Source organism: Ovis aries, chromosome 8 (assembly GCF_016772045.2).
Source record: "Ovis aries strain OAR_USU_Benz2616 breed Rambouillet chromosome 8, ARS-UI_Ramb_v3.0, whole genome shotgun sequence".
Classification (NCBI taxonomy): domain Eukaryota; kingdom Metazoa; phylum Chordata; class Mammalia; order Artiodactyla; family Bovidae; genus Ovis; species Ovis aries.
In genome coordinates, this window is record NC_056061.1 from 81,738,881 (window position 1) to 81,752,388 (window position 13,508).

Here is a 13,508-nt window from a genome sequence, read left to right on the forward strand (position 1 = left end):
TTGCTTCAGTCTGGATTTTTGAACTGACCTATCTGCCAGTTTGTGAATTCCTTCTTCTGCTTTTAATCTATAATTAAATCTAGTTTTTGAATTCTCAATTAAGTTACTGTATTTTTCAGTTCTTGAACTGCCATTTAATACTTTTTTAATAGACTCCAGTTCTTGGTGAAACTCTCTGTATTTTTAATAAGTTTCCATGACTATTTCAATCATAGTTATTTTCAAGCCTGGGCCTGAGAACCTCAATGTCTGGATCACACGTGATTCTCTATCATTTTTTTCTTTTTTCTCTTGAATTTTGCTTATTCATCATATTTTCTGGCATGTCTGATAGTTTGGATTGAATGATGCACATTATGTATAAACAACATAGAGACTCTAGATGCTGATTACCTTTCCACAGAGAAGATTTACTTTAAGTTGACAAGCACATCACCTTGGTCTGGTCTGAGCTGACAGGAGGTGAGTTTCAGGTTTTGTAAGGGCTGTTTTTATCTCTCAGTTACCATACCCTTCCTCTCAGGGTAGGACTCTTCAGGGGTCTGAACTGAAAGTTTATAGAGTATGTGCCTTCGTTTTTGGAGGGTTCTGAATTACAGGTCTTGTTTTCCTAGCACCAGCAAACCACTTAGACTATAATGATTCTTTTAGCCTGAGAAGCTGTCTGTTGGGTGGTTTCTTGGGTTTTTCTTCTTGGACTGTGCCTGCTTTTTTGGGAATAGGTCAAAGCCTGAGGAAAAATGCAAGGGAAAGAGGAGAGCACTTCTCTAGAATGCTGTCTCCTCAGATCCTTTCAGTTTGATACCCCTGACTTCCACTTTTTTTCTCCCCAGCCCAGTGAGGCTCCTGCAGCACTGGATTATCTATCTATTCTCTACACCTCAGCAAATTCCCTGAGGAAAAGCATAGTGACATCTATCTGACTCACCACAATGTTCTTTTTTTTTCTCTCTCTCTCCAAGATGATGCTTACTCCTTGGAAGGAAAGTTATGACCAACCTAGATAGCATATTAAAAAGCAGAGACATTACTTTGCCAACAAAGGTCTGTCTAGTCAAAGCTATGGTTTTTCCAATAGTCATGTATGGATATGAGAGTTGGACCATAAAGAAAGCTGAGGGCCGAAGAATTGATGCTTTTGAACTGTGGTGTTGGAGAAGACTCTTGAGAGTCCCTTGGACTGCAAGGAGATCAAACCAGTCCATCCTAAAGGAGATCAGTCCTGGGTGTTCATTGGAAGGACTGATGTTGAAGCTGAAGCTCCAATACTTTGTCCACCTGATGCGAAGAACTGACTCATTGGAAAAGACCCTGATGCTGAGAAAGATTGAGGGCAGGAGGAGAAGGGGACGACAGAGGATGAGGTGGTTGGATGGCATCACTGATTCAATGAAGATGAGTTTGAGTAGGCTCTGGGAGTTGGTGATGGACAGAGAGGCCTGGCATGTTGTGGTCCATGGGATTGTGAAGAGTTGGATACGACTGAATGACTAAACTGAACTGAAGATCTTGACCTCTTCAGTTCTGGCAAGCTTTGGTTATTCTCTGTTGTTTTAATAGTTTGTTTTTATTTGGAGGGGGTGTTTTTTATAGCTGCTTTAATGAGAGAGTTGGACTTCCCAGGTGGCACAGTGGTAAAGAATCCACCTGCCAGTGAAGGAGACGTGGGTTTGATTTCTGGACTGGGAAGATTCCCTGCAGAAGGAAATGGCAACCCACTCCAGTATTCTTGTTGGGAAATCCCATGCACAGAGAAGCCTAGTGGGCTACAGGCCATGGGGTCGCAAAAGTTGGACAGGACTGAGCTACTGAGCAAGTGCATGCGCGCGCATGCACACACACACACACACACACTCACACACACACGAGTTAGTTTGTTACAAGCTACTCATTTATAGATGTGATAAGTTTCTCATTCCTTAATATTTAAAAAAGTATTATGCAAAGGGAAAGTTATGTTGCCCTTGTGCAAACATCACTCAGTTCTTTCGCTCCCGTGTGAGCCTTCTTGAGATGCTTGTGTGTCTTCTGAGCCTGATTGCATTACTTGACATTTGGCCTCAAGCAGATCTGGAAGAGTTCTGACAATTTGGTCACAGCTTTTGTAAATTTCCATTAGCCACTGGGGACCTGAAGTTCCCCAAACTGATCTCTAGGGAACAGACTGGCTTCTGTGGCTGGGAGAGTGACTCTGGAGAGTTAGATGTTCCTTCAAGAGTGGGTAGGGGTGGTCCTTGCAAAATCTATGGGGATAAAATATGAGTTCATGTCACCCAAAATTTAACAAGGGCAACTGGCTTAAATAAATAATTCCCTATTAAGATATGGCTGTTGCTGCGTTGAGGGAAACGGTTTCCATAGGAAACAATAATAAAAATAGCATTATTTTTAAACTGAGAAGAAATGACACTTTGGCATCCAGATTTTAAAATAACACAGAAAAACAGAGGAAATGTTTGAAGATTAAGCTATTTTGGTTTTACAGCATCCTTGCTGTACTCTTTAGATTACATTACCTGGAACCACAAATTGGATGGTAATCCAGGATTCATGTAATGCATTCTGGGGATGCTGGAAATGAGGGTTGTGAGTGGGTGGTGGTTTACCCCACTCTTAGGGACAGTTAAAGTTGCAATCTTTTTAATGTCTTATTTTATAATCATAATTTATAAATAAGGATTTTTTTCAAATTATGTAATCTTCACTGTTTTCCAAATTAAATTCCTCTGAAGAGATGGAGAAGAGGTCATTCCCTATAACAACATACGCTTGAAAGAGGTACTGAAACATCTTCAGCCTTTCCTGCAGGTCAAAAATATAAAACTGACCCTGGAATCAAAGGGTCAGGGAACTAAGATCCTGCACGCCCTGCAGCGTGGCTAGAAAAAAAAGGAAAATCTTCGTGCACTCTCTGGGACTTCTGGATAGTCCATTGGCTAAGACCCTGTGCTCCCAGTGGATGGAGCTTGGGTTCAATTCCTGATCCGGGAACTAGATCCCACATGCTGCCACTAAGAGTTAGCATGCAACTGAAGAAAGATCCTGTATGCGGCAACTAGGATATGGTGCAGCCAAACTAAATTATATTAAATTTTTTAAAAAATGAGCTCACTTTGTGCCCTTTGGAGACCCAGAAATGACCTTAAATCAAGTAATCTGTGTAATCTCAAGCAAATAACATAGCTTTTCTTCATCTCAGGGACCTCCCTGGTGGCTCAGAGGTTAAAGCGTCTGCCTCCAATGCGGGAGACCCGCGTTTGATCCCTGGGTCGGGAAGATCCCCTGGAGAAGGAAATGGCAATCCACTCCAGTATTCTTGCCTGGAGAATCCCACGGACAGAGAAGCCTAGTAGATTACAGTCCACGGGGTCGCAAAGAGTCGTACACGACTGAGCTACTTTACCTTACCTTACCTTCTTCATCTCAGTTTCCTCTGATATTAGTTACCCCTAATGAAAAGGGAAATTAAGTATTCACCCAACTGAAATTTGGGGATTGCATAAAAATTAAATAAAAAATTAAGTAATGTGTGTAATATGCTTCTTGGTGCATGATTCTCAGGTACGTGTATTGTTTTATATGTATTATGTTATATATGTAATCAAACATGTATGATTGCCATGCATTGATGATATGCCATTCCAGGACCACCTGGCTAAAATGAAAGGAGAAAGAGCCGTGCCTGGCACACTTTCTAAACACATACCCTCTCCCTCTATCTCTCTCCTCTTTTAGTCTATTTAGCTTCTTTTAAATTAATAAGCTTCACTTTTAAAAATAATTTTATTTCTATATTTATTAGTTTTGGCTGTGCTGGGCCTTCACCGCCGTGAGGATTTTTCTCTAGTTGCGGCGAGCAGGGGCCGCTCTCGAGTTGTGGTGCACGGGCTTCTCATTGCAGTGCCTTCTCTTGTTGCGATGCACTGGCTCTAGGGCTCGAGGACTCCAGCAGTTGCGGTCTGTGGGCTCTAAGCACGGGCGCAATAGTTGTGGTTCAAGGGCTTAGTGGTTCCACGGCATGTAGGATCTTCCCAGAACACGGATCAGACCTGTATCTCCTGCATTGGCAGGTGGATTCTTCACCACTGAGCCATCAGGGAAACCCCGGTCTATTGAGTTTAATCGTGTCTTCATCCCAAGGGAACCTGGCTAATAGATAGGGAAACTAGACAAGAAACCATGTCCCCTGGTAGTCACGTAAGGTTATAAACACTTTCTTGTGACATCATGGAGTCTTTCTAATAACAGACCTTGCTGCTTGCTATCAGCCCCTGTGCCATTCTAGAGAGACTACAAAGTGATCTCATTGTCAAGGCCTTTGGTTTATAGAAACATCTTTCCTATTCATCAGAAAGCACAGGCTAACTGACACAATACACATGAGAATGGGTCCATAAACATCTCAGGTGCCATGCAGGATAGAGCGGTTTGGTACATGTTGCTAAGGTACTCGTCTCTGGGTTTCTAGGGTAACAGGCATCTCAACATCCCTGGGTCTGGATTCAGGCTATTCCTAGTATGATGATGATGACAGTCTGCTGCAGTCCCTAAAGATCTGTAATTTTTAATACCTCTTCACGACTCTGCTGTGTTCCTTCCTCACTGCACTGCCCATTCTTTCCACAAACTGGCCCACAACTTCTTCAAAGCATTCTCAGAAGCCAGAGTGACTTTCTAATTTCCACATGCAACATCCTCCTGCTAGACTGGGCAGCCTTTCTCTGTGGCATTTCACACTGAGTAGCGCCCTGTTCCTTCTAGAAGTCTGCCCTTCATTGGCTTCTTCAGAATTATCCTCCAAGATTTTTTCTTCTCTGGACAAGCCTTCTTTGTTGCCTTGCTCGCTCTCATCTTCTGTCCCTTAAATATCAGCATTCCCCAAGGTTCTGCCCTGAGCTACATTCTCTCCTTGCTCTATATATTTATTCCCAAATGAATCCATCACTCACATGCTTATTAAAATAATGAACCAGTGCAGAAAAGCCTAATGGAGAAAGTAAAAAAAAAAAAAATTAACACAAAACTTTAGAGACAACGATTGTCACCTGTCAAACTATATTTAAGCATTATAGTTGCAGCGTTTTTATCAGAGTTGGATCACTCTATGCATGTGTTCTGGAGAAGGCAATGGCAACCCACTCCAGTACTCTTGCCTGGAAAATCCCATGGACGGAGGAGCCTGGAGGGCTGCAGTCCATGGGGTCACACAGAGTTGGACACGACTGAGCGACTTCACTTTCACTTTTCACTTTCATGCATTGGAGAAGGAAATGGCAACCCACTCCAGTGTTCTTGCCTAGAGAATCCCAGGGATGGGGGAGCCTGGTGGGCTGCCGTCTACGGGATCGCACAGAGTCGGACATGACTGAAGTGACTTAGCAGCAGCAGCAGCCCCAACTTCAGTATCTCCTGGAGCTCCCTGTGACTGAGCTCTTTCTGCAAATGGTGTAGCTGTGCCTTTCCTGTGGCCTTCACAGCATTAATTCAAGGGCACCCGAGGTCACACAGGAGAAGGTGGGCTTGCGGTGGTGGCCCCTGTAGCATCAGGAGAGTTGTCTTTCTTCCTTGATTTTGGAATTTTCTTTTTTTGCCTCTGATTCAGGGTGAGTACAGATCCAGAGTGAATGTCAGATCCCATGTTAGTCACAGTATTCACCTGTGGCCCCTTGCTCTATTGTGTGCACAATCACTGTTGAGAGTGTCCTTAGTTGCCTTCTGGATGCGACAGTTAATGCCAGAGACTGCATCTCACTTGTCTCTGCAGTCCCACAGTCTGCAGCACATGCTTGGGACTCTGATGGATAAGACACAGTTCATCAACATTACTCAAATTTATCTTGGGAGCCCAAAGCTTTTAAAGTTCAGACCTTAAATGTTTCATATCAGTTAGACTCCTCTTGTCTCCTTTTTCTTCTCCGTTCTCCTCTTCTATAGTCTTTTTTTTTTAGCCTACAAGAGATTTTTCAAAGCTTTGCTATATAAGCTCACTGAACATCTGCGAGATACCAAAACTTAACAAAATGGAACTTTTGTTACCTACTTTCCCATTTGCCAGAGGGGTGATAAATGTTTATCAGACAAAAGCTTGTTGAGATCATGGTAAGCTTTTCTTGTGGTGACAGATTTCCACGTGGACAGAGTCATCATGGGGGCTTGACAATATTCATGTTCAACTTAGCACTTTAACCTATTTTCATTTTTCTACTAAACTAAACATGTCTTTTCTTCTGTTCCAGGTATTCCTTCTTACAAAACACCCATATTTTGCCTAAATATCAACAATCAACCTTGCTAATAAAGCGTTGCTCTGTATCTGAGTATCTGGATATCCCACAAAGCCAGAAAGACACTCACTAACAACAGAATAGGCAATGTCAAAATAGAAAGTCCCTTACCTTTGGTGGTTTCTGGAGGGTAGATTTTTAATTGAGAAAACATATTGTTTGCAAATTCTTTTATTCATTGCAAAACAAATTGGGGTATGGAAATACAAAGGTAATCTCTGTTCTTCCAAAAAATGTTAAGAAATACTGTAGGAATATAAAAAGTTTAGATAATAATACATTAAAGATATAAAAACTCCCTCTTAGAATCATACAGGTTTTCTAGGTGGCTCAGTGGTAAAGAATCCACATATAATGCAGGAGACGTGGGTTTGATCGCTATGTTGGGAAGATTCCCTGAATGAGGAAATGGCAACCAGTTCCAGTATTCTTGCTGGGGAAATTCCATGGACAGAAGAGCCTGGGGGGCTACAGTCCATGGGGTTGCAGAGTCAGACAGGACTGAGCAACTAACGCTTTGACTTTCTACTAGTGGACATACAGTTCTTCTAAGTTTTAATTTTTTTTTTACTATTAACAGCAACAACAACGTTTCAGTGAAACAGTACCAATGCTGGTGAGGAAATAAAAGGTGAAAAACAATCCTAGCTTATTAAAACACACATACACAAACACAAAAACCTTGGAACCTATGTCATTCCAGAAAGGATGTAAGATAAAGTTAACAGTTCGAAATAATTTTAAACCCAGAAATAAGCCTGTACTAGAATAAATTAAACTGTTTCTGAAGATGAAATATAACTATAGGAACAATAGAAAGTTATAAAAATGAAAACTTCCTGAAAATATATTAGATCAGCTATAAGTAAGACTATCCTGGATATTTTATATCCAAAGCAGGGATAACCTTCAGATTTCATTAGTGTATAGTTATGCACATGTCTGTAGAAGAATAAGGACCCACCGGTTTTCTGAATTAGCAATCAGGTTAACGATACCGCAAAGAAATCCTTGTGAGTGAGCGGACATATGTATATAAGTCTCAACTTCCTTTTGAAAGAAAATGATAGAAATAGTGAAAACTAATGAGAAAAGGAAAAATAATAAGAATACAAGTAATACTTGCTTGTGAACTTACTACTGATGAGCACTTTCAGGTATTTTTTTGATCTCACAACAACACTTGAGGTGGGCTGATTTTAGTTATTCATTCCGATGAGGTTTTTATTTCCCACAAATGCCAAGGATGCCAAGAAAATTTGTCCTTGGACTTGGTTTCCATGTATTCAGAAAATAAACAGAAGTCAAAGAAGCCGTTTTACTGACTAGCTTTAGTTCAGAAATAGCATTAAACATTTCTCAAAAGCCATTCTTTACAGAGGAGACAAGACATTTTTGAAATCTACTTTGGATTCTTTTGAAATTCTTTCTAAGTAGCATTTCTAGTTAAGAAAGTGTTTCTTTGTTCTGCTCACATCCTTTGAGGAGCAAATGGGTATCGACTGTCCAGAGGTAGGTGTTTTGAAAACCAGGCTGGGCTCTCACCATTGTAACCAGAGTTGCAGAACTCAGGAGCTTTAGTCGTCCCTGTCTTCCTGTGAGGGCTAAATCTGAGACGTGGGAGAACTGTTTCTCATTGCCCTGAGGAAGCTTCTTTTTTCCCCATTATATTACTGGTTACTGTTCTTTTGTATATTTTATAAGTAACCAACAAAATCGTTTTGGAAAATTTGTACTTCATAATTTTTTGCTTCTTTAAAACTGCTGAGTCCATACATTTTTGCCTCTCAATTAATAAGTGCCTGTACTTTGGGGTGTCAGTTTAGCCTTGGGCTGGAGGCACATTTGGCTTTATCCTGCACCTGCAGCTGAAAGCAGTATGAACATGTTTCTTTGAAATTCTGCGAGGAACTGCAGGCCCAGAAGCAGCAGCAGATGTCACCTAGACAGATATCTTGTAGTTTCGCAACATCACCTTCATGCCCGTGGCTGAAATCTGATGAGCGCCCCGACGTGTATTATACTGTGAAGAAACGCCAGACAAACCCCAAATGGACTGACATCATACAAAATTAGTGGTCTGGTTGTGGTTTAGTTGCTAAGTTGTGTCTGACTCTGCGATCCTATAGCCTACCAGGCCCCTATATCCATGGTATTTCTCAGGCAAGAATACTGGAGTGGGTTGCCATTTCCTTCTCCAGGGGAGCTTCCCGACTCAGGAATTGAACCCAGGTCTACCTACACTGCAAGCAAATTCTTTACTGACTGAGCTATGAGGGAATCCCAAAACGTCAAGATCAAGAAATTAAAAGGAGGTAGAACTGTTTCATACTGAAGGAGTAACTGCTAGATATGAACCTGGGCTGGATCTCGAACTAGGGAAGATCAACTATAAAGAGCATCATTCAGACATTTGATGAATTGGATTATGGACTGCATATATGTGTGTATACATGTTGCATGCTATGTCACTTCAGTCGTGTCCGACTCTGTGAGACTCTATGGACTGCAGCCCGCCAGGCTCCTCTGTCCATGGGATTCTCCAGGCAAGATTACTGGAGTGGGTTGCCATGCTCTCCTCCAGATCTTCCTGACCCAGGGATTGAACCCGCATCTCTTAACACCTACCTGCATTGGCAGGCAGGTTCTTTACCACTAGAGCCACTTGGGAAGCCCCATATATGTTTGCCTATAATTATATGAACCTCAAGAAAGATATATACTAAGTTGTTAACATTGGTTACTTGGGAAAGAGCGGGGATTGAGGATGAAAGGGAAAAATACCACACTTCAAAAAAGCAGAAAGGATGAATAGCACGCGTGACTTGATTCCATTTTTGTTAAGTGATAGATACATGTATCTGTGTGCATAGCATGAATTTCATAAGGATGGTCAACAAAGCCTTAATGACTGTTATCTTAAGGTGATGGGAATTTGAGCAACTTTTACATTTTTCGTATTTATGTGTAAGATAATGTTTTTTAACACAATGGTTTCCAATGCATGTTTATTGCTTTTATTGAAATACAAAAAAGTAATTTTTTAGCATTAGAAGCGCCAACAAAAAGTCACTGGGGAAATTATAAGAACATTTTGGATTAAATTTTTTCTGTCTCATCCAATTTTCTCTTGTGGTGCCGAGTTTATTAAACATCTTACATGTTTTGACACAAGATGTTCCCAGATGTGCAGAGTACATGTAAAAATCTGAGCAAACTCTCTGGCTTGGAAGGAGTTAGGTTGCCTGATTGATTTTCTGAGGAATTTTGTTTGGTATAGGAGCTTCAGCAATCACTTCCTAAGCTAAACGTCAGTCGCTCAGTCATGTCCGACTCTTTGTGACCCCATGGACTGTAGCCTGCCAGGCTCCTCTGTCCATGGGATTCTCCAGGCAAGAATGTTGGAGTGGGTTGCTATTTCCTTCTCCAGGGGATCTTCCTGACCCAGGGGAGAGATCTTCTTGAACCCAGATTTCCTGCATTGCAGGCAGATTCTTTACCATCTGAGCCACCAGTTACTTCCTGCCGGCCCTGAACTCTCAGAAGAAATCCTCTGGCATGCTCAAAGTTCTTCAAGGACCTGGTCCCTTTGACTTGGGCACTTTCACCACCCAGGTGCACTCATCCTGTCCTCCAAAGGTATACAAATCATTGCTGGGGGATCCCAATGTCCTCCCTCTTCACTGTGGAGACCACACCTTCTCCTGACTGGAGGGATTCTAAGAATGACTGACGTGGGTTTGTGGACTGCTTTGAGCAGGACTGGCCACCCAGTCCAGTATGCTTGCCTGGAAAGTTCCACGAATAGAGGAGCCGAGCGGGCTACAGTCCATGGGGTCGCTAAGAACCAGACACGACTGAGCAACTAACACACTTTGAGCTGCTCAGATGCAAGTAACAAAGCTCTAATTTTGTGAGTAACACAACCCGTGTTGTCAGTAGACTCACTGAGGCAGATGAGACAAGGGAAAGAGCCTCTGAATTAAAGATGCGCCAGCATACCAGGGAGGGCCAGCTCGGAGCCCTCGGGGCTCAGGGCGGTGTTGGCCATGGTAGCTCTAGGAGGGCGGTCCCATGTAACCAAGATGAAGAGTGAATGCTCCCGGGAGTTCTCAGCTGATAACACAGTTCAGCTTCCTCACCCTTCAGGAGGAGAAGCAGGGAGGCAGGTTCTGTGCCACTTCCCACAGTGGCCTGGAGGGTCTGAGCTCCAGCTGCCCACAGTGGTAGCTTCTGGGGGCGAGCCTCACAGGCTCCTCCTTCCCTAGCTCACTTCCCGATTATCTCAGCAGTGTTATCTGGAATCTTCTCCCAAGTAAACTACTTGCCCTTGAATCCTTGCCAATTTCTAATTGGAAACATCATGTGTTTTCCCACCCTTCCCATTTCCTTGGGAGCCTGACCCTTTAGTCCTGCCTATCAAATTCTGAGTCCTGGGGTCCCACTTTGCTACAGTCTAGCAGAGATCTCTCCTGCTGACATCAAGATATTCTTCCCTCCTCAGTTGGCAGTCAGACATGTATACTCTTCCATTGTGTAGTGGAATCAGACATGCAAACCTAGCCACCAATCCTGACTCTGTTATTTACCAGCTGTGAAACCTTGGACCAATCACCTAACTTCTCTGATCTTTGGTATTATCCTCTGGGAAAGAAAGATAATAATCCTTACCTCATCAGGTTGAAAGTGAAAGTCATTCAGTCATGTCTGACTCTTTGCAACCCCAGGGAATAATACAGTCCATGGAATTCTCCAGGCCAGAATACTGGAGAGGGTAGCCTTTCCCTTCTCCAGAGGATCTTCCCAATCCAGGGATCGAACCCAGGTCTGCCTCATTGTGGGCAGATTCTTTACCAGCTGAACCACCAGGGAAGCCCAAGAGCCCTGGAGTGGGTAGCCTATCCCTTCTCCAGCAGGTCTTCCTGATCCAGAAATCAAACCGGGGTCTCCTGCATTGCAGGCGGATTCTTTACCAACTGAGCTATGAGGGAATTGTCTCTTGATTTGATAAGCTAAATGTATAGCGAACCAAGACACTGCCTAATACAAGAAGGTATTCCAGAAATAATAGTGATTTTATTATGTAATTTTCTTTCATTACTTACTTTCTCACGTGTCTGCATCTTGTTTTCCCAACCAGACGATAGCTTCTCTGCCATATTCAGCTTCTTTTATCATACTGTCTTGCAAGTGACAGGCACTAAATAATCACTAGTTATCAAATGGCAACCCACTCCAGTATTCTTGCCTGGAGAGTCCTGTGGATGAAGGAGCCTGGTGGGCTGCTGTCCATAGGGTCGCACAGAGTCGGACACGACTGAAGTGACTTAGCAGCAGCAGCATCAATTTTCTAAAGCTTTAAATCAAATAACGCACTCTTTCAATTCAAAGTTCATTTATAAATTGCTATTCTGAGGCATTTTTAAGGAATTTTTTGCAGGTGACGCCTTTTCTGGACCTCAATCTTCTCACACTCAAAACAAATGTTTTGGTCTATAATTCCAGATGTACTGGGTCTTTATAGCATTAAAATATGGAATCTATATATTATTTTTAAATTTTTATTATATTGAACCATAGTTGATTTAGCCTTCAGAACTGTAAGATGTTACATTTGTGTGTGGGTGCTAAGTAGCTTCAGTCATGCCTGCCTCCCTGCCCCAACCTCAGCCCTGACCCTGACCTGGCTTTGCAGCAAAGGTGGGGAGTTTGGGGGCCCCCATCACGTGAAAGGAAAGGGTGTGCCATGAGCGTTAGGTTGCTTCAGTCATGTCCAATTCTTCGCGACCCCACAGACTGTATGCAGCCTGCCAGGCTCTTCTGTCCATGGGATTCTCCAGGCAAGACTACTGGAGTGGATTGTCATGCCCTCCTCCAGGGATGGAACCCAAGGCTCCTGTCACCTGCATTGGCAGGAGGGTTCTCCAGCACTAATGCCACCTGGGAAGACCAATTAATAGCCATGGTGGTGGTTTAGTTGCCATTGTTGTTATTCAGTCACTCGGTTGTGTCTGATTCTTTGGACTGTAGCACACAAGGCTTCTCTATCCTTCACTGTCTCCCAGAGTTTGCTCAAAGTCATGTCCGTTGAAACCCTGATGCCGTCCAACCATCTCATCCTCTGCGTCCCCTTTTTCTCCTGCCTTCAATCTATCCCATAAGTTTGAGCAAATATGGAATGGGAAGAAGCAAGGAATTCTTAGGAAGACAACTGCAAACAATCATATCAACTTATCTAGAAACTTGCTTGCAATGGGAAATTTAGAGATAATTTTTAAAGACAGAGTTTGTTATCCTCCAACTAAACAATAACTAAAAATTAAAAAGTATAACCAAGACTCCAAAAAAAAAAAATTAGATCTTAATTGAGAACAAGAATAGTCATCTTATTTTAAAGCCACAAAGTCAATGGATTTAGTATACTAACTGGGCACCTGGAGAAAATGCGTTTGCAGTAAGTCGAATAACATCCCGTTGATCCCATGAGCTAAAGGAAAGGAAAGCATGGGAGAGTTTTCATTTGAAATGTCTGAGGCTTGGATCTGTTTCTTTAAAATAGTACAGCCTCAGAGTACTCTCTTTAATGTGCTCATTGGTCAAACCATTCGAACCTATTTCTAATCAAGATCCTACCCATCCTCCAATCTGATTTAGAATGGACCCTTGTAAATATTTTTTATTCATGGCTCCTTCTAATTTCATTTCATATTCTAACTGCCATTCCCGCCACTTTTTCCTCATTACAGGAAGCTCTTCCCAAATGGCCCCAGTTCTTTTTCTCTCTTGATTAAATCAAATCTCACCTCCCTTTGAAAACTGCTCACCTAGGCAGTGTTTAAGAAGGCAAATTCTCAGGGCTCTGGGTTCGATCCCATCTCTACCACCCGGCGCTTCGTGACTTCTGGCAAGTAGCTGTGCGTTCTCTTAAGCCGGATACAACAGTGTCTCGCAGGGTTGTCGTGAAGATTAGATAAAGAACATGTGTCATGCGGGAAGTGCCCCAGCACAGGAAAGGGGCAGCAGTCCACACCGTTCCCTTTGTTGGTTTCCATCTCCAACGGAGAGCACCAGCACGCTCAATACCGCGCCTCTCCCGCCCTCGTTGCGGAGCATGCAGGGATTTGTAGTTTTTTGGTCCCCTAGTTCCGGTTTCTCTCGGAGCAGCGGCGTGAGAGGAAGAACTACACATCCCATTGGGCCGTGAAAGGAAAGTGGGGCGCGGAA

The 13,508-nt window shown here is 42.8% G+C and overlaps 1 long non-coding RNA gene across 1 annotated transcript; it reads right to left on the reverse strand.

Moving 5' to 3' along the window:
• Window positions 1–5,038: 5,038 nt before the first annotated feature.
• LOC132660261 (uncharacterized) lies at window positions 5,039–13,343 on the reverse strand. The gene is made up of 2 exons (XR_009601681.1): window positions 13,109–13,343; window positions 5,039–11,640 (listed from the first exon to the last, which is right to left on the reverse strand). It is a non-coding gene; the product is annotated as an uncharacterized LOC132660261 (long non-coding RNA).
• Window positions 13,344–13,508: the final 165 nt, after the last annotated feature.